Source organism: Emydura macquarii, unplaced genomic scaffold, assembly GCF_026122565.2.
Source record: "Emydura macquarii macquarii isolate MOO-44397 ecotype Brisbane River unplaced genomic scaffold, CSIRO-AGI_Emac_v2 contig_1568, whole genome shotgun sequence".
In the NCBI taxonomy this organism is placed as follows: domain Eukaryota; kingdom Metazoa; phylum Chordata; order Testudines; family Chelidae; genus Emydura; species Emydura macquarii.
Genome location: NW_027131705.1, coordinates 963016 through 982336, shown reverse-complemented (window position 1 = coordinate 982336; position 19321 = coordinate 963016).

Genomic DNA, 19321 nt, shown 5'->3' with positions numbered 1-19321 from the left:
AGATTGGCATTACATTTGCCCTTTTCAAATCCTCTGGAATCTCTCCCATGTTCCATGACTTTTCAGATATAATCACTAGTGGCTCAGATATCTCCTCAGTCAGCTCCTTAAATATTTTAGGATGTATTTCATCAGGCCCTGATGACTTGACTTGGTTGTTGTCTTAACTGCTAGAGCTCAAGCAGCGATACCTTAAGGGACCTCTTGCTATCTTTGCCTTTTGGATATCTGTGTCTTAAGCAGGGCCTCTGGAATTCTACCACCAAAGCCTGTAGCAGCAATTGTGATACTTAACAAGGCGCTTTAAAAATATTAGCTGGATCTCAGAAGAGCCCTGTTGCATAAATAAGTGCTGTTATAGCCATTTTATGCATGGGGGAAATCTCAGGTGCAGAGAGGCTAATGGACAGATTGCAGGGCAATTACTAACACTGATGACTCATACTCACTTAAATGGGTCTATTCATATCAATGGCATTACTCACATGAGTAAGTGCCCACTGGTCTGAGCAAGGGGTCCATAGTCTAGCCCTATGTCATTTTCTTAAATTCAGTGATGGAGATCAGAATAGAAGCCACTTCATCTGCTTTTTTCAACTCTTAAACTTCACCTTTTCTAAGACATAGTTTAGTAAAATTGGAGGTGCTGACATGGCAGTGGTAACTGGTTAACCATCTTCAGTCGCTTCATTGATTTCTGCAGAATGACACTGATGATGGGCTGGTTTTTATAATTACTTGCGTGTGGAATTTTCAGGTGAAGTAAAATATTTTATTTGATCCAAACCAAAAAGTTTCATTTTAATTTTGAGCATTTTTAACATTTTTTTATTCTCTAATATAAAAGTAGAAGAAATTTTTAAATGAAAAGCATTGAACATTTTTACAACTTCATGTCAGTTTCATGGAATTGTTTGTTTTTATTTTTTAAATTGAAGTGTCATTGAATCTGTGTTTTGAAAAAAATTGTGAAAAAAAATTCACCCAAATCTACTGTTAATACAGTCAGGTATTGTTATATCCATTTTTTGCTATAGTATCACACTTGGAACTCATGTTCAGCTGAGATACTTAAAACCAAGACTGAACAAAGCATTGGTAAATATATTGTATATGGTTGGTCCTATGGTACAAGAACCATATCTGGATTCCCACTGCTAATACTCCAAAGTTGGAGTTTTTGGTTCAGACCCATCTATAATATTGTAAAGAACAATTTTGGTTTTGCAAAATGATGGTCTAACATGAATGTAGCATTTCTTTTCCATATCCCATTTCTGTGGTCCAATGATCCATTACAACTAATTGCAATTCTACAGACATTATTTCCTGTGAGAGATTCAATTTCTCTGATTTTTGCTTCAGGCCAATCCTGCTCTTTCAGCATTAGTCTGATGTTGGTTAACACCAACAGTGATCGGTCTATTTTTTTTTTTTTTTTTGAAATACCAGCAGTATCTGGCCTATTGTGTTAAAATAAATTTCACCTGTTGGGCAGCCCAATCCAAGCCCAGGAGCTCTGTATCTCTGGTTGCTCCTATTGATCTAGAAGTCCAGAATATGTGATCACATGCACCCAGGATATATAAGTCATCAAAACACAGAAGATGGAAAGGACAATTATTTTAGGTACAACCATCTTATCTCCCAGCCAATAAAGGATTATTCTCTACAGTATTTCTAATATTTTGTCCATCAACCGTAAGTGTCCCGAGCAATGATAGCATCTAACATCACAAAATATATGCCAATTTAACAACCAATCCCAAGTTAAGTGAAGGACATTTTAGGCTGTATATCACAAAACAAAAACAACAAAATACCCCACACCTTCCTAATTATGAGATCTGTTAGATTATATTTAAAATTTCCAGAGTTTTTAAAGAAAAACAACAGTCATTAAAAAATAGCCTGTAAATTTGCACACCCAATCATTTGCATGCCCAGAGAACATGTGCATAGAGATAAATGTACCAATTTTCACTGAGAAATCCTGTTTGTGTATGCAAATTTTATTTGTCATGTGCCAATCTTTATATACACTAAGTTCTGTCACTGGTTATGAATACACAAACTTTCACTGGTGGCTAACAGTTCTTTTAATTGGTTGTATTGTTTAGAAATCAAGCTATACATTTTGGATTTAGATATGGGGTCGGATTTCATACACCTCTAAGTTTCAGAATGGTCAGGCCCATGGCTTTGTTTTAGATACATCTCTAACATTCTGCTATACTTACTAACTAACTAACATACTGAGACACAACGCAGCCAAGTGTACCTGTGAATTTGACCATGAGATAAGGAAAATAGATTCTTGGGCACACTTCTCTCCTGCTAGTATAAATTAGGAGTAATCCCATTGAGATGAAACAGGGCATTTGCCTGGGACACAGGACCTGGGTTCATTTTCCAGCTCTGCCACTGGTTTGTTGGGTGACCTTGGGAAAGATATTTCCCTCTTTGTGCCTCAGTTTCCCTCATATGTAAAATGGTGATAAAGATACTGACCTCCATGGTAAAGCACTTTGAGATCTGTGGATGAAACGTGCTGTATAAGAGCTGGGTATTTATTGTTAGTTAGATTTAGAGTAGACGGAGAAGTGAGTTAGACCCTTTTTTCTGAAGTCACTATGTATATTGTGATATTATTGTATGCCATTTGATTCTTATTTCCATTTTTACAGTGCTTTTGTTTTTCTAAAGGGTGAAAAATTAAACACACATTTTAAAATATAGACTAGTGGTGTAAGGCAATCAAGAGATAACACAATCATGTTTCCAAGATTTGCCGTCTAATCATCATTTCCAATGCAGTTGCTGTGAAAATAATGTGTTTCATTTAAAATGCACAATTAACTTGTGCAAGCACTGTATACAGTAAGGCATTGATCCTGCTTTATACTCCATTGCTCTTAATCTCCTCAGGAGGACACATCCAATCACAAATACAGGGCACAACATGTACCAGACAAAGAAAGTCATTTTATTCTTGAATGACCGCAGGAGAACATTTAGTTATCATGTGATTAGAGAAAAGATGCTTGCTGCAGGGAGTTGAGGATATTATTCATACTTTTTTTATCTGATTGCCTTTCTTAATGCCTCTCTACATAAAATTTGGATCACCCCACTGTTAACCAATCAAAGGCATTATTTCAAATATAGCTGGATTTGGTTGCCGTCTGCAAGTGTGCCCATCTTAATCTATTATCATCTTATTTGTTTTCGCTCAGAAAATCAGAAGGAAGGCATCAGGAATTGGGGAATGGCATTATGTCTTGTCAATGCACGATTATCGTACAGCCCCAAACATGATTTAATAGGATGCATTGGTTTTGTATTTGTAGGTGGAGTTAGGAGAATGCAGAAATGCTAAGCACTTTCCACTGAGGGGTTACATAATTTTGCCTCTTTGGGCCAAGTAGTTAGCTGGAATTCAGGGCCTTACATCATAGAATCATAGAATGTAGGGCTGGAAGGAACCTCAAGAGATCATCCAGGCCATCCCCTTATGCTGAGGCAGGACCAAGTAAACTTAGACCATCCTTCACAGGTATTTGTCTAACCTGTTCTTAAAACCTCCAGTGATAGGCCACAACTTCTCTAAGAAACCTATTGCGCTGCTTAACTATCCTTATAGCTAGAATGTTTTCCCTAAGAGCTAACCCACATCTCCTGCAAACTAAGCTGATTACTTTTTGTCCAAGTCCCAGTGGACATGGAGAACAACTAATCACCATCCTCTTAATGACAACCTTTTACATATTGGAAGACTTATTGTGTCTGCCTCTCAGACTTCTCTACATTAAACATGCCCAATTATTTCAACCTTTCCTGCTGATCATGTTTTCCAAACCTCTTAGAAACAGATGATACCAGTCAGGTGCATTCTTGGTATAATCTTGTTCATTTACAGAAAAGAAATGTACACACAGTCCCATTTCCCTGATTTCCTTAATCAGAAAATCCCAAGTCTGACACCCAGGTGTGCTCTGGGCCCAACAAGCTTTCAGGGTACCACTCGATCCCTTCTCCCAGCTTTCTGCTTCCAACACTCACAACCTGCAACTAAATCCTACCCCCTGCATTTGCAATTAAGGAAATGCCTCAGTCTACTTGGCTTAGCTCTCTGAGCTTCTCTCTGGCCTAGTGCCTAAGGCAGTAGCCCATGTTGTTTTTACGGCATAAGAGGGATTTGATTCGTCTCTCTGTTGAGCCTGAAAGAAAGGGCTTGGCCTGGCTTTAATGAGGTCTGTGATTGTCTTTGTAAAGCTCACTGAAAAAGAAAAACACCTATGTTACAATACAATGAACTATAACAATGTCTTCCGTTTTCTTGAATTGTTTCTAGAAAGTAAATTATTGATATCCTTGCACATACAGTGCCAAGTCCACACCTGTGCAGTGAACCATCAAAAACTCCTGGGTATCACCAATTGCTACTTAAGTCCTGTTCTGAGGATTTAAGTGACATTTAAAATGTTGTACCAGCCTTAGACAAACTCTCTGCAGAGAGAGATATTAACTAAGACCTTGTCTTCACTGCTAAAAAAGGTATCATTTTAATCTCAGAGTAACTATTGGGCATGAGCTCTCCTGAGATAGAAAAACACAATGAACTTTAGTTTTAGTGGAGCAAGAAATGTGTCATTAGATAGATGGAGGTGGAAAGTCTGGGTTGCCTCACGTGTCTCAAGGCATGAGAGCATCTAATAAAAAAAACGTAAAATTAGTTTTAACTTGAGGTAAAGTCACCCAGGTCAACCACAGGCTGGGGAATACAGCAGTTTATCTCTTAGTGAGACTAAATTGTGTGGTCTTCACTGTATATTTTTACCTCAGGATAGCTCATGCATGTTAGTTACCTTGAGGTTAAAAAAAAAAAAAAAAAAGCACCTTTTTTAGCAACGAAGACAAGGCCTATGAGAATGAAACTTGCCTGGTTTCATGTCTTGTTACAATCTCAAAACTCGGGCCAGGCATGCTCAAGTGTTCAGCAAGGATTGTTAAACATATTTTGAAGATCCCTGGCCAATTTAAAGTTTCATGTTGTTTGGTTTTGAACTGCTTGGATGCAAAATCATCTGAAATTCATGGCATTGGCTGAGTTTGCTTTAAATTTTAAGGCTGGTCCAAATTCAGCTCAGAATTCAGAAACTGAAGGGATACAAAACAAAGTGGACAATGAAGGAAAAATACACACAAATCCTGCCAGTGAAACCGACAACTCCCATCTCTAGGATTTTGGCTTAGTTCATACGTTTTTTGGGGACATGGATTGTCTTTTTGTTCTGTATTTGTACATTCTGGCACAATGGGGTCCTTACCCATGACTGGGACTCCTATGTGCTTACCGCAATGCAAATAAATAATGCAATACAGTAGGAATACCAGAAGACAAACCTGAATGACATAAGGAACTATCACACCACCAAAACTGAACCAACCAGATTGATTTCCTCAATTCTCATCCCACCCCAGCAGTTTGTGATCACCCTTCTAATACCAGAGAATATTACAGACTGGGTTGTTGTAACACTGCAGGCCAAAGACAGGGATATACTTCTAATTACACACATTCACCCTGTGTTTGACCTTCCTTAAGTCCCCCCATTGCTCCCTTAAGTACTTTGGATGGTTCATTAGATTCAGGATTTTGTGGCTATTTTTTACAGCCATTGTCCAGTCACTTGAAAGTGCCATAATAAAGCAACTATCACTGATAAACATCTTTCTGAGATAACCCTTTCACTCACTTTAACAGAAAATGAGTTTCCTCTAGAAATAGTTGTTTTTGTTTTTTGGCTTTTTTTTGATAAAAAGTTACCTGTTTTTTAAATTAATGTTTTCGAAGAAGAATTTTGTTTCTTTCAAGATTTTCTGGTTTTTAAATATAAAAATATTTTGTTTTATTTTGTTAATCTTTAAAAATGGAATAATTCCCATCAGAAAGTTTGAAAAAACCTTGTTTTAAAAGGCATCTAAGGCTACGGCTACACTGACAGCGGCAAAGTCACTGCCGTCAGATCGACTTCTTTGGATCGACTGAGCGGTCAGTGAAGACCCGCTAAGTCAATCCAGAAATTGACATACAAAGACCACCTTCAGAAGTGGCGTAGCGCTGCATCAACAGGAACACAGTTCCCGTCGGCGCAGTGCAGTGAAGATGGCGCGTAGAAGAGGAGCAGAGAAGTCAACGGGAATTACACAAGTTTTTTGCGTAGCTTGTGTAACTCCCATCGACTACCGCCGAATCTTGGAGGTAAATGTAGACAGGGTCTAAATGTTTGGCAGAAAATTTGTCATTCTTTACCGTTTTTTTCCCCCCCTTTAACCATTCCTTGTTTCTTCTTCTTGGCACATGAAGGTCTTGGGCACCTGTTGCTGACCATATTGATCAAACTGTGTAGTGACATCAGTGGGTGATGACGTTCCCTCTGTGAGTCCTAAAGGGTATCACACACAAGACTAGATTTTAGCTTGAGCTGCGTTTCTGCACAGGAGCATAAAGAGGAGTAAGAATCCCCATTACACACTTGTGCCTGCTAGCCAGACCTTGGCTCCAGACAGACTGGATTAAACGTGCCCAGCCTCAGAGCAGTAGGACAGAGAGTGAACAGAGCCTTGATTCTGATCTTTGCCCTCACACAAACACCCCTGCCAGCTCAGCCAAGCCAGCATGCAGAAGATAGTAATTTGCAACTAGTACAGGTCAGCAGTAAATTATTACCTTCCTGAAGCAAAGGGGAGCAGGGAGGGAATTGTGGCTCTTTGAGCTACAGTTTCTTCCCTATCATGCTTATGAAGCACACAGGCTCAAAGTAAATGCGTTAGGACCTGAGATATTGAGGCGGATTCTCTCTACCCATATTGAAACACATACAGGTGCATCCCAAAAGGGGTTGGAGGGCACAGTGTAGGCTGGGATTTGCAAAGGTGCCTAAAAGAGTTAGGTGCCCAGTTTCCATTAACTTTCAGAAGGAACTGGGCAGCTAACTTTCATGAGTCCCTTTGAAGATCCCAGCCGTAGGTGTGTATGCAAAGTTTAGCAGACCCCTCCAAATATTATCTGCAGAACCGAGACAGAAATCTTCCAGAGACAGACTCTGGGGCATTTCCCCTAATATCCTGAATGGCCATAAGAAGTGAATAATCATGATCCCAAACCAAAAATATGGTTTTTTTTTCTTGAGTTCTAATTTGTGATAAAGCATGAGGGAAAATGGCTATATTTTCCAGATACATGAGTTCATATTTTCTCATTAGCATAGCTGTGCTTTGAAAGGTCCTTCTCTATCTGTCAGGGAGAAGATGAGCATTACTATATTCTGTTATAATACATATTATATTTATATTATATATATATATTTATTATACTTATATTATCGTTATATTGTTATGAGCTAGGTGAAATCTTGTTATGGGTTGAGTTAAAACTTCTGGGAGGTTGATTGGTTTGATGTACCCTTCAATTAATATAACTGTAAGGATAAATTAATCACTATCCCCTACCTAAAACAAAAGGTTTATGTGAATCAGCCAGGTTTGGACTGGGTAGTCAGAAGTAATTATGCTGAGTATTTTGGGGGGGATTGGGAGACACAACACAGAACCACAGAGAGACAGCCTGAAAAAAATCCAAGCAGCAACCTGTAAGCATAATATGACCCATAAAGAAACCTACAGAGAGGTTCTGGGTTGGGACAGCTGGCTGAAAGGAAGCTTGGGCCTGTAAGCTAAGAAACTATTTCTTTTCCCTTTGGATTTGCCTCCTGCATTTGAAGAAGAAGGACTTTGTACATTCCTTGTTTATTTACAAGAGTGCATCAAGGAAAATATCAGACTGCAGCATCAGTTATATCCCCAGAGCCCCAAACACAGAAGAGCCACTTAGGATGAAAAAGAAGGAATGATATCTTCACTGATTCCAGCCTGCCGTTTATCTAACTAATCAACCTATGCCTTTTTTGTCAACTGGGCATACATTATACAGCCAGATTCCAGCAAACCCCAATGGCCAAAGATGAACACTAGATGGGGAGGGCTTTGAGTTCCTACAGAGAATTATTTCCCAGTTGTTTGGCTGGTGGGTTTTGATGACATGCACAGGGTTCAACTGATCAACATATCTGGGGTTGTGAAGGAATTTTCCCCAGGTCAAATTGGCAGAGACCCTGGGTTTTTTTCACCTTTCTCTACAACAGGGAGCATGGGTTACTTATTTGTTTAAATTAGAGTAATGCTGGTGATTCTCTGTAACTTGAAATCTTTAAATTATGATTTGAGGATGTCATTAACTCAACCAGAGGTTATGGGTCTAATACAGATGGGGTGGGGGAGGGAAGGTTCTGTGGCCTGGAATATGCAGGAGGTCATACTAGATGGTCATGGTGATCTCTTCTAGCCTTAAATTTTGAGTCTGTGAAAAGTATGCCATAAAAATGAGCATTACAAAAACGCTTTAGCATGTGCAAGCAAACGCTTGCCCTTACAGTGAATAGAACCTACAAAATATGTTCTTCATTCATAAAGCATGATCTGCTACATTGCAACTTTCACATGCAATTTAGTTATATTTTGACTTGCATAGAAGAAAAATGTCAGCACATACGAGGAGAAAGGCTTCAGATTTATTTATAGGACAGGATATACAAAGCCTGCTAGAATCAGTAATTTAAGTGGGAAATAAAACATTACTTCTACACTATTTATTACCTGGAGTGCCTAATGCTATAAAGAGATACATAGGTAGATAAAGGATTCCAATGGTATAGATATAGGGAAGAAAAAAGATGAAAGGATGTTTTAAAGCTGTTTGAGCCATTTGGAACATACTATATGTCATCCCATTAAAGATGAAATGTGACCCCCCTGCTCTACGTCCTCATATGGAATTGTGAGGGAGTAAAATATGGGCTGTCCGTGTAATGGAAAAGCTTTCACACCAAGTACTACAGAAGACAAGTAACAAAAAGAAAACAGATCTTTAGAAATTTGGTCAACCTTTTTAGCATAGAGAGGAGGAGGGCTCCCTAGCCAGCAAGCCAGGGTCTTTAAATATTAACCTGATCCTGAATATGTTATAAATAATGTATGGTATAGTATGTTAACATTTTATTGTAACTTTGCCTTAATAGTCTCCATAGTGTGTGTGTGTGTGTGTGTGTCAGCAAATAGCTATGAATCCTCCTGGCAAAGGCTGTGTCTACCACACACCCCCACTCCCTCCAATGGCTGGTCCATAAAAAGGGAAGCAATATTGTTACCAGTTATTGAATTAGTTCATGTAGCAGAGATCTGTGTGGCTGATCTAAAGGCTCCACCCCTGCTGCTGATTCCATGTGGGGGTCAGTATGGTTCCTTATGATGGAATGTCTTCTTTAAAAAGTTTTCTTTGTCACAAATAAACAAATAAAGCAGAACTTACAATAAGCCCTATATTAAGAGAACATTATTAAAGTTGCAAAGTCAAGCATTCAAAAATTAGGAAATGCCACAAATAAAGTTGCCTGTGTAACCTGCCTGTGCTTATGCATCATGACTCAGTATTTGCATGATCACATAATATGTTTTCCACAGGTCCCCTGCTTCTTTCAGTGCACGAACTGAATGGTGCTCACTGCATGGGCAGTTATTGAATATTTCTTTTTTATCCTCATCATTCATGGTGTGGCCCCAGGCCTTATTTACCGCACATTGTTTAAAACCCTGTATTGAACTCCAGACTATTAATATGCTCATAGACTTCTCTATGACATTCTTCCCTGTCGAGGCTCGTGACCTGTTCAGTTAATTCCTCCCCTTCCTTCCCTTTCCATGGACTCTGCCCTGCAGTACTTAAATTGCTCAAAGTTCCCTCGCCATGATCTCTGATGACAAACTGAGTCAAAGGCACAGGGTCCGTTCTTTGTCGGAGCTGTTCCCCTCGCTATTCCTTTCTTAAGTGCCTTGAGAAGGGAGCTGCCATGGTATATGGCCTTAGCTGTGACAAATTATTTTTGGAAGTCAGTCAGTTAGCAAAAGCTGCCACTACTCTAGGTGTTGGTTCCCCTCCTCCCCCAGCTTAGCTCCTTGCTTTTTACTTGCGCAATCATTTATTCTCCATTTCAGTCTCCCTTTTAATCTAGCTATTTTATTGCACTCATTTTTGCCTCGTGTGCTCTCTCTCCATCTCCCCTGCTGCTGCTGTTTTACAGCTGTAATGGCTCTGGTTTTCTCTTCTGCTGTCAAACAAAACCCACAGCAAAAGCATAGCCCAAGTCCGAAATCAGAGAGATCAAAGAACCGGTGCTGAAGAGACTTACAGCACAGCAAAGCGAATTGATGGAATGCTGCCTGAGCCTGACCCTCTCTGTTTTAGAGTTCCTTTTCTTCCCTCCAGACAGCAAAACTCAGCCCGTCTTCCAGACTTCGTGTCCCTGGGTGACTAGCCTGTCTTTGTTAACTTTTTAACGGATGGACTTGATGGGTCGTGGAAGGAGTTGTCCTCTGAGCAAAATGTCCTATCTATCGATGGCAGCTGAACCGCTGAAGATTTGAAATTTGGGTTCAGTTCAATAAACATCCCAATTTCTAATTTTTTTCTGAAGCTTATCCAAGCCATTTACAATACATGATTATCCTCTGTCAGGGCATTTTATATATAACACAGGTGCCTCTGGCTGGGTCCAGTTTTGGGCCCCCCACTACAAAAAGGATGTATTGTGTCCAGTTTTGGGTCGCCCACTACAAAAAGGATGTAGACAAGTTGGAGAGAGTACAGTGGAGGGCAACAAAAATTATTAGGGGGCTGGAGCACAGGACTTACGAGGAGAGGCTAAGGAAACTGGGCTTGTTTAGTCTGCAAAAGAGAAGAATGAGGGGGGATTTGATAGTGGCCTTTAACTACCTGAAAGGGGTTTCTAGGGAGGATGGGGCTAGGCTGTTCTCAGTGGTGGCAGATGACAGAACAAGGAGCAACGGTCTCAAGTTGCAGGGGAGGAGGTCTAGGTTGGACATTAGGAAAAAGTTTTTCACTAGGAGAGTGGTGAAGCACTGGAATGGGTTACCTAGGGAGGTGGTGGAATGTCCATTTTTAGAGGTTTGTCAGCTAAGGCTTGACAAAGCCATGGCTGGGATGATATAGCTGAGGTTAGTCCTGCTTTGAGCAGGGGGTTGGACTAGATGACCTCCTGAGGTCCCTTCCAACTCTGTGATTCTATGATCAGCACTGTGGACTGAACTTTTGATCTCTGCGTTTTAATACATGAGCTGCTACTGTCTGAGCTGAAAGAACCCACTCTCTTAGCTAACCCTATGGCACATTCATGGATCGCTAGCTGACTTAGCCACCACTAGAGGGTGGAACAGAGCACCATAGCAAGTGATCATGGCTTACCTGCATTACAGTTGTGTGTAAATACCCAAGTGGAAACCAGAGACCCATTGTGCTAAGCACTTTGGAAACATGGTAAGAGACAGATTTGTCATGTAGAATTTACTTTGTAAGTAGACAAGGTAGATGAAGGATAGGAGAAGGAAAAATAATATCCCCATTTTACAGATTGGGAACTGAAGCCCGAAGAGATTTAGTGATCTCCCCAAGGTCACATGGGAAGTGAGTGGTACAGCCAGGAGTATTGATCTTCTGCATCCAACTTCACTGCGTTAATCACAAGACCTGGTTTTTAAGACCATTTCTCCTCTCTTTCATTGCAGCTTTAAAGCACAGCCCTGTGTTGCAGCTGGTGCAGAGATGCACTGCTTCAACGGAGTTGCCTCTGGAAGACACCGTGCTTCCGGTAGGCACAATGCCCTCCAGAGTTGCAAGGGCCAAGGCTGCTGAAACAAACATCCTGTAACAGGTGCTGCTCGTAACTCCTGAGCTTGGGTAGTTTCACTCGTGATAATGTACCTGTGTGACATCCCTGAAAATGCCCAGCCGACCAATTAGAATGCGACTTGAAACAATCAAGCCTTGTCTTCACTTTCGGAATGAACTGTTGTATTTGAACCTGTTGTACTGGTTTAAGTATGACCAATCCAGTGCATTCACATTAGCCACCCTGAATTGGTGTAAGTTTTGCTTACACTAGTGCTGCCCCAAACATGTCCTCTGGGCACCTACTCCACAATTTCTAGCTCAGGTCCCAGAAGCCAGGCATTCTGGGAGATTTTACACGGTCACCAGTGCTCCATGGGAAGGTATTGGGGGAGTTTTTGAACCATTTCAGCTTTCCAGTGTCCACATTGGAACTAAGCTTAGACTGCACAAGCTAAACTTTACCTGGTTAGCAAATCTGTTGAAAGGTAGTTTGTTCTAACTGGTTCTTTACATTCCATGTATAGATCCTTGGGAGGTTATTGTGTGTGGTCTCAAAAGTTCTAGGGGCGTCAACTGATTAGTTTTCTAGTGCAAACCAAGCCCCAGTGAGCCCAGCCAGACACTAAAAGTTTGGTCTTTTTTATTTTCCTTCTCTAATTTCTGTTTCCAAACTATTCAACACAGTTCTGCTATTTACCCAGAATGCCTGGAGAAAGGCAATGCAACCAGATATTTTTGTAGGTATTGATCAATTAACTAAAACAAAAAAACAAAAAAAACCAGACGTCTCCTCAACAAAAACTGTAGACTCTGAATGGCTTTCAAAGTAATTATTTCATCTGTCTTAAATTAGCCCTGTGAAAGATGTCACCTCCGACCTGCGTGCTTGTAAGAGAAGTGTGAAATTATTTAATTTGACTTACAGCTGAGATGGTAACACGGGAACATCTTATGACTCAAAGTTTATTCATTTGATTCAGAGGATAATGCTAAGTGCTGCTACCATACAACTACAAAGTGTTTAACATGCAAAACTCACATGCTTCACAATGGGTCGAGGATTCATTTGTTATCATATTCGATTCTTGTTGTTAAAGCAATTTAGGCATCAGGAAATATATTAGCTGAACCCTAGGGGAGTTCCATATTATTAAGAGCTGCAAGAATTCAAAAGTCTAGAGCAATAATGAACACAATGAGGAGCAGGGTTTTTTGTTTTGTTTTGTTTTGTTTTTTTAAAGCAGTGGCTAGGAAGTTAGCACACAAAATTATGCATCACTTTGAGAATGTAACCCTAAACATCAGTTTAATTTTAGATTAATTTAGCGGGACCAACAGAACAATCTGAATTATGAAGAAAGCAATCAGCAGCCCACCTACTGATGTCTATGTCAAGCATTTATAGATTCTGGGTGTATGATATGAAAGAGGGAAAATGGAAATAGATGTACAGTATTGTTTTTCTACAGTAATTGCCATATAGCTGACAACAGTCAAAGGGAAGATGGGGAAAACAAAGCACTGAAAAATCTACAATCTTTCCCTAATCCTTTTCTGCATGCTACTCTAAGAACTTGATTATGTATTTTTAAGGCTGTACAGGATTGGGAATCATATGCAGCTTTCATCCACGTGGTGATACATGGCGTAGTGGAAGATATCAGATTCAATTGTGCAGCTTGGCCATGGCCCCTTTTTACATCCATTGGGTATAACTGAAGCCCTGACTAATGAGTTAAAATATAGCACTCTCAGTTCGTCTATGTTACTTAGTTATGTCCTTTGTATGCTATCTTGATCTTTCAGAGGTTTACCCTACTCTTGTGGGTGTGACTTGGTTTTTTGTCTCTTCTGGCAACCCAGGAATAGATACAAGTCAAATGGGCAGACTTACACACAGTGTATCTCAGTGTCCAGTGATGTAGGAACCAGGAGGACCGCATTTCCCTTTACCTAGGCATTCCCTTGTAACCTGTCTGAATTTCCTTATGTAACCCTTCTGCCAGTCAGCGTTGGCAGCATCAAGGGCCAGATTCAATATCTAGGGGTTCCTTTCAACAGTACAACACAAAACCAGCTCGAGCCCCTCACCCAGTAACCTGGGACAATTACACCCCACCCTTTGGGCACCTCAAGAGGCAACACTTCGCAAGCACAGAGACTGAGTGTCAAAAAGAGACTTTTAACAAAAGGGGGAAAAGTAACCCGGCATTAATGTGGCAAAACCCAGCAAGCAAGATTCACACACATAGAAGTGGGAAGGTCAGCAGGTTAGCCCCTCTGCTGTCTCCTTGCAATTCCCCCCTAGTCCTAGGGGCAGCCTTCTGAGGCTTCTGATCTGTCCCTCACAGGCACCTCTCACTTGCCTCTGTCCTCGCTCTCTCCTTCATATGGCCCAGACGCCTTCTTTGAACCCCAGTTGGGAGGCAGCTAATCAGTCACAGATGGATTAGACCCTGCACCCTCTTAAAAGGACCAATCACCCTGTGACACAAGGGTATTGTGAGTGGAATAAGATCTTCTTCAGTGTGAGTAAGAAGGGTATTAGATTCTGGTCTCAAACTACTTACAAACACACACACAACACAATGTTTAGTTCAGATTTGGAACAAATTATTTGGCTGGGTTTTATTATATCTGAATCACCCATTCTTAATTTGTGTGTGTTTTGTTAGGCCAGGTTTACACTACAAATTTACACTGGCATACTTACTTGGCTCAGGGGTGTGGAAAAGCCACACCCCTGAGTGATGCAATTATACCAGCCTAATCCCCTGGTGTAGACAACGCTATGCCGACAGGAACACTATGCTATCCCACTGACATAGCTACCACCTCTTGCAGAGATGGTGTGACCGCTGTCTCTGAGAACAACACCCCAGAAACTCCATATTCACGAATGTCATGTAATTAGGATATGTTCTGCACAAGGTATGCCTCGTTTGGTATTATTTTAAAAGTCTTTATCTGCTGAACATTAATATCTTGTCGGATTGTATGTGCTACCATTATATGTGAAGTTACAAAACATCGTTGAATATGCTATTAGAACATGTTGCAAGGCGGGAACTACCATAATCAGCTTTTCAGGCACAACAATGGAGTGGCCAGCTGCTGTTAAGTCCTATCTCTCACCCATTCAAGAATAGATTCCATTACCAGTTTACAGTGAAGGCTTCACTGTAGGAAGCATGTTCGCCATGGGGACTGAGTGACCAATGAGGATGACCTGCCAGGTAACGAGCCCGATTGTTCTAGCGAGCTGAAACAGACTATAAAAGAGGGCACGTGACATCATAGTTTGTCTCCGCTCCCCTTCAACTGAACACCTGAAGGGTCATCTGGAAGACAAAAGAACTTGAAAAGGGGGAGAGGAGTCTGAGACAGGGAAGGTTGCCCAGCATGTTTTTAAGAAACGGCTTATATCAGCTAACAAGGGTGAGACATTGCTAATTCAAATCCTGTTATTGTGTAGAACTTAAACTGTGATCTTATGTTTATTTCATTTGGTAACAACTTTTAATCTCTTTACACATGCCACTTATAATCACTTAAAAACTATGTTACTGTAGTTAATAAACTTGTTTAATGTTTTATCTTAACCAATGTGTTTTTGAGTGAAGTGTTTAGGCAACTCAGCTCAATAACAAAAGCTGGTGCATGTTCCTTCCACTTTGAGAGAAGGGTGGACTGGACAATAAACTTCTCTGGTCATGTTTTGGCTTCAGTGGTCAGGCTCAAGTATAGTCCTGGAGTTCTGAGCTGGGAAGCCAGTTGGAGATTCTCTATTGTTGGTTCCTGAATGGCTGAGGAAAGCGTTCATTGAACTGAGTTAGGTGTCTGGTGACAGCTGCTGTCGGGTTGCGTGATAACAGGATCTGGAGAGGCTGTCTGTGTGCCACCAGCCACAGTATGCTGGAGAGCTCCCCCAAGCTAAATAGTTAATAAAGAAACCCAGTGATTCCGCAGTTCCCAGGTTCTACCCCAGGGGTTCTGCATACCATCACAGGTGGTTTAACTTTGCTAAAGAGAGAAGCTGTCTCACCGGTGTAGCGGTGTCTTCAATGAAGTGCTACAGCGGCACAGCTGCGCTGATTCAGCGTTTTAAGTGTACACCTGCCCTTAATCATTTTTCCATCATCACGCCAAACAAATTACAACTATGAATTTGCATCAGTCTTCTTCTAAAGGAAACAATTAATAACGATGGAAATATTTTCTCAAGCACACATGTGTATAGCTGGGTGTATTTTTATTAATGAAACCAGAAGTTTCTAAAGAGTATCTCCGTGAGTTATCTGCAGTGCAGCAAATCCCTATCTGAGTCCTCGTTCTGATATATGGGGATGTCTCCTGCAAGTATGTTTTATAGAATAATCTCTCTCGCTGTATGAATCCTTCCTTCCTATCTCCCAGTTGCTGAGTGTTCCTTACTGCAAAGCTCTTAAATCTGCCTTGCCACTGAAACGTCACTAACTTGAGTAAGAATGTGTCTTGTTCTCATCTTTCATGGTAGGGCTCTGAAGCCTTGCCGGTGGTGAAAACCTGACCACCCTCCTCTGCATAAGCTAACCTTGCAGAAATAAATGTTTTACATATATAGGGCAAAATCCTGGCCATAGGGAAGTTACTGGCAAAACTCCCAAACTACTTTAGGCAGTGTGGCCTTGTGGGTAAAACACTGGACTGGGACTCAGGAGACCTGGGTTTTATTCCTGGGAGACCTTGGGAAAATCATTTTCACTTTTCTATGCCTCTGTTTGTCCGTCTGTAAAATAGGGGATAATGACACTAATCTCTTTCATAAAGGATTTTGACATTAAGAAGTGCTATATCAAGTCTAGGTATTAATTATTATTATTATTAAATGGGATCAGACTGTCAGCATAGTTTTTATGTCAGAAGGGACTATTGTCATATATTCTGACCTCCTGCCTAAACATAAATAGGTCATAGAATTTTGCTCAGTGATTCCTAAAACAAGCATGTTATTTTGGGTGGAACTAGGACAGATTTTTTTAAAAAAACCATCCAGTATTGATTTAAAGATTTCAAGTGGCGAAAAATCCATCATCATATCTCTTGTTAAACTGTACCAATGTTTAGTTACCATCACTGTTGAAGTATATGTCATTGTTTAATTTGTCTAGTTTTAACTTCCAGCCACTGAATCTTATAATTCCTTTGGCTACTAGATGAAAGAGCCCGCTAACATCAAAAAATGGGTTTAGTGCATTGTAGATTAATTCCACCTTCTTACTGGCACTTATTTTTTCCCATTCTCCGTGACAGTATATGCTAGTCTTGATAGATCAATGTTTCCACCTGGTATAGTAAAACCTGCATTCCTGGGGAAGCTCTACTTTGTGCTTTGTGGGTAATTTTTCCATGAATTCATTTTCCTCTTTCACTGGTTTCTTTTGCATAAATTCCTGCCTTTTCAGGAACACGCACACATTTTATTAAGTATCAGTGTGAATTTAATGCTTGTGAAGAGTGCACAGTTGCCAGTACTAGAGAGAGATGACCTTTTTATTCACAGAATGGGTCACCAGCTGTCAGCCCTGCTCCAGAGGAAGCCTCCATCGGGGTCAGAAGGCCATTACGTAGATCTCCACCCTGAACCGCTGATGTTTTGGAACTGACTTCAGTGTGAACATGATCAAACTATTAATCCCTATAGCCACTGTGCTGAGACAGTCAGCTAGGTTACAAAGCAGTACCAATTTTGATGACTGCCATCGTGTGGAGACCACCAAACTCATTTTACATAGAATGTTAAAAAAGTAATGAGATGCAACATTTGATCACTGCATGATCAATGTAGGATGTAGGTTGGGCACAAAAGAGTTTCCAGTCAGTAGGCTGCAACTGGACAGAGATATGGGGGCAGGGTTAATGTTTTATTTGGAATCCTCAAAATAATAGATTACATTAGGACATCATTAATTTAAGGGATTGGTGGATATTTCCTTTCCTACCTTTCGTTAAGTGCTAATTTCTTTGCTTTTACATGGTTAGGATTTCCAAACTGCAACATTTCTTCGTATATTTATTTCTCCAGCTTAATATTAGCTAGCAACCTAAATTTAAAAAAGTAATAAAGTTTTGTCTGTTAATATAGAGGACTCAGTATACTATATGCTCATCTAACAGGTGAGGTCCCTGCTTTCTTGCAGATTCTGTCTCAGGCTCCTTCCCAGAAGTCCCTTTGGTTCCTCCCTTCAGACTGCATTCTCTTCTTCTTTAATGAGGTCCTCATGTCCATTAAATTAATACCTACTACCTCCCAGTCCTGTCTCTCTGCCCCAGAAGCAACTAATAGGCACATCTATTGCACCTGTGCCGTAATTAATTGCCTATTGACTCCTTTCCAGTTCATAATTGGTTTTCCCCCATCACTCTTTCTTGGTTGGGGCTTTAAGGTACTACTAATTACTGGTATATTCTAATATGATGATGATGATGATGATAAATAAGGACATTTGAATATATTTGACCTAAAATGCAAAATAAAATGTAGTGGATTAAAAAAAAAATCAAGAATGACAGAAACCCCCGCAAAGTGAAACTTCTGATTTTGACACAGTGACAGGCTGAAATTAGCCTTAAAGAAATCTGGGTAGGTGTCTGTAAACATTTTAGGCCTAATTCCATCTATTATTTCATCAGCGTAACTCCTGTTATCTTCAGTAGGAGTCACTCCTGTAAAACAAAGGGGGGAAACGGGCCTTTTGTCTTTAACAAACTCTCTTTTCTAATTAAAATAAGTGCACGTTAAAAGCTCAATATATGTTGCTGTATTAGAAAACTAAGATACATTTTCAGATTGAACTTGTATCTCCCATGTGACAAAGGAGAATGTGCTTAATGGACTGAAGCTGCAACAAATACCAACCAGTCAAAAGGAATTATAGAACTGCTTTGACTTACCAGTTATACAAGCTATTCAAAACTTAACACAGGCATTCACCTTAAAAAGTGAATGAGTTTTCAGCACTGAAGCATGCTCAGAATGCATAAATCCAGGAGGATTTCAAAGCTACATAAAATCAAGATGAAAACACCTGTGACTTAGCCAGACAAATTAGGTGACAAGGCTACTGAAAACTTTGACCTCCACTTTAATAAAAGTATATGGGGAAGTTCTGCTGAATATAATAGAACCTGTTGACCTTTCTGTAGAGTTTTTTATCTGAGCCACACTATAGAATTTAATAAAGAATTAGCTTGTTGCTATGAAATGCTAAAGGATGCTTCAAAAATCATATAGGAAAGACATCATACTTTTTTGTTTTTGTTTTTTACAGTAAATTTTATGGAACCTTGGAACATTTCTAAAGAAACCTATTGGTTTCATCCCTATTAAATTCTAAAAGATTTTTCCGTACAGAAAAAAAATGTAAAAATGGACTAAACATGGCTCTGCTGTTCAGATGTGGATTTTTCTTTACAAGGAGGCAAAGGAGCAGTTTTTATTCATATTTTTCTTTATAGCATCATAACAAGCCATAA